The sequence below is a fragment of the Halyomorpha halys genome, unplaced genomic scaffold (assembly GCF_000696795.3).
Source record: "Halyomorpha halys isolate HHAL.00 unplaced genomic scaffold, Hhal_1.1 Scaffold381.1, whole genome shotgun sequence".
Classification (NCBI taxonomy): domain Eukaryota; kingdom Metazoa; phylum Arthropoda; class Insecta; order Hemiptera; family Pentatomidae; genus Halyomorpha; species Halyomorpha halys.
Window position 1 is genome coordinate 623515 of NW_027112092.1, and position 2667 is coordinate 626181.

General features: G+C 27.8%; 1 protein-coding gene across 1 annotated transcript in view; it reads left to right on the forward strand.

Moving 5' to 3' along the window:
• LOC136796417 (uncharacterized) overlaps positions 1 to 2667 on the forward strand; it is an 8505-nt gene that overhangs the window by 1119 nt on the left and 4719 nt on the right. The window lies entirely within an intron of this gene.

Sequence of the window (2667 nt, forward strand, 5' to 3'; positions counted from 1 at the left end):
CATCTATCAAGTCATTCACTCATCTATCAAGTCATTCACTCATCTATCAAGTCATTCACTCATTTATCTTTAGCTTACTAACGATTGAGAATTTCTAGGTTGTCGGAATATATGTGTATTTGGAAGGATTTATTCCTTCATTGATTTTTTAGTTTTTTAAAATAATTTTGAACATTTTTAAGTTATGTCTATGTATAACTCTTACCTATTTATAAATCTATATCGAAATTTCATATTTTGATATAATGTTATGTTGTTTATATTCTGTTATAGTGCGATTTGAGTTATCTGAACTAATTAGTAGAGGAGACTATTTATTAAAAATAAATATAATATAGATCTAATTAATAAGGTAGTACTGTTTATTCAACGATAGTTATAAAAGTCAAAAACAAATCGGCTGTTCAAAATCTGCTTTTCCACAATGAAGTGTACTTTATAGAGAGTGGGTGGGTCCAAGAAGTGCTCCCGAACTTATAGGTTTGACTCACAGTTAAAAAAATAATAAGAGATTGGTTGAAATAATGCCCAAAAAGACAATTCCATAATAAAAGTCTAGATGAATCTAACAGTAAAATATTTTTTTTTTCTGAAAAATAATATCTCACGGAATATTAGACTTACAGATGTATATCAGGACACAAATTGTACCTAAATTAACTGTTAAGTACTTTGTAATGAATATCTTAATGATAGAAGCAGTTTTCATATTTTCCAAAATAAATTCTCAAAATATTGATTTCTCGATATTTGAAAAAAAACATTGATTATTGAAATACTGTCGTGTTCGTATGTAATAGTACTCGTATGAGCCGGGGTGAAATAAGGCTGTTATTTCAGCCAAATATTTTATTACTTTAATGATAAGTATGTATAATTACTAATCAAAATTAATGAGCCTGCCATGTATAAGTAGGGGGAATAAAAAAATAGCGGGTCTTTCAAAACGTTAATAAAAATTAATTTTTCATTCAAGCTCATTTTTCATATATTTATAACTACCAAGAAAGGTCGCAAACCTAAAATAACAAAATTTAAAGAAGAATAAATTTTCTTAAATATGAGTCCTAACAGAGCTATTTACGTTCAATAGTTCACGAGATATAGTTTTTTTAAATTTCAACCCCCCACGAAACAAAAGCTAAATTTCCGACTTAAATTATTATTTCATCTTTTAAATAAACGATCAAAATTACTACTTTCAGAAAAACTAAAGATTTATACTTACCTTCTCAGACCAATTTGGACTTACAGTGCACAAATTTAAGGATATGCCAAAAAAGTAACTTGCTGAAACTGCAACAGTTTCAATCAAAATTACTAAGACTGGTCAGTAGCGCTCCCCCCTACATCAGTAACAAGAACTTACACAAAGACTTACGAACTCCCTACGTACAAACAACCATTAAATAATATTTACGATACGAGGTGACGTTTACGAAGGAGCTGGAATAGGGACCTCTTAAATTGATTTTTAAATTTCAATTTCAATGGAGAGGCATCATTGGATGACCTTAACCTTCATTGCCTTCATAGCATTTTTATTTATTTTTCTTCTCTCTCTACATCTCATTCGCTGGTTGTAAAAATACTTTTACAGTTGTGAATAAACTAAATAAAGTAAAAAAAAAAAATCAATATTTCATAAAGAAGGCAATAAAAAATCAATAGTTGGTGAATTTATTTTAAGAAATCTATATCTCAAAAACTATTCGACGCGCAGATGCCTATTAACATTCAATTTAAAGCTAATTTAATCTGCTATAAAGGAATTTATGATGTCTATCTTCGTAGGAGTCGTAGTTTTCATGATACTGAATAAACAAATGTTGATTTCTAGTTGTTCGGACATAATTTTTTGATTTATGAAAATACATTTCAGGAAACATAAGACGTACATCGGTAAATCAGACATCTGTCTGCAAGCATTCAAATTAAAGTTAGTTAAAGGTATTATAAAGTAGTTTATCACGATTATCTTCGTAGCATAGCAATGTTTATGATATTTTCAAAGATTTTATTTTAGAAATTAAAAGTTTTTAATTTTATTTTGTCGAATATCATAAAAACTAAGAGACATATGAATAGTTTTTTAGATATATTTTTCTCAAAATAAATTCACTAACTACTGATTTTTCAGTGCATTCTTTATGAACTGTTATAATTTAAGAAACTATATCTCACTTAGTGTTGAACGGAAACAGCTCTATTAGGGGTCGTGTTTTAGCAAATTTAATCCACTTTAAATAATTTACTTTTTGCTTTTTCTAGTGCTGTTGGTTGTTCTAAATATATAGAGCCTGGAAGTAAAAATTAATTTTGTATTCCCCATTTCTATACTTTGCAAAATCATCAATTTCGATTAGTAATTATACGTAGTTTTCATTAAAGTAATAAAAAATTGGGCGTGAAATAACAGCCTTTTTTCTCGTATTTTCTTACTATGAAGAGTTCTATTCGGGCTTAAATTTGATCAAAGTTATTCCAAAAATATTTTAATTTTTACTTAAATAATATTATTTCAAAATTTTTTGAGACAAGGTAATTATTTATTAAATAAAACCACAAATTGTATCCAATACTGTCTCAACACTTTATTTCTTATTAGTCCAACGTTTCGGCTATTCCAGCCATCTTCAAGGACATCTTTAATACAAATCTTCTCCT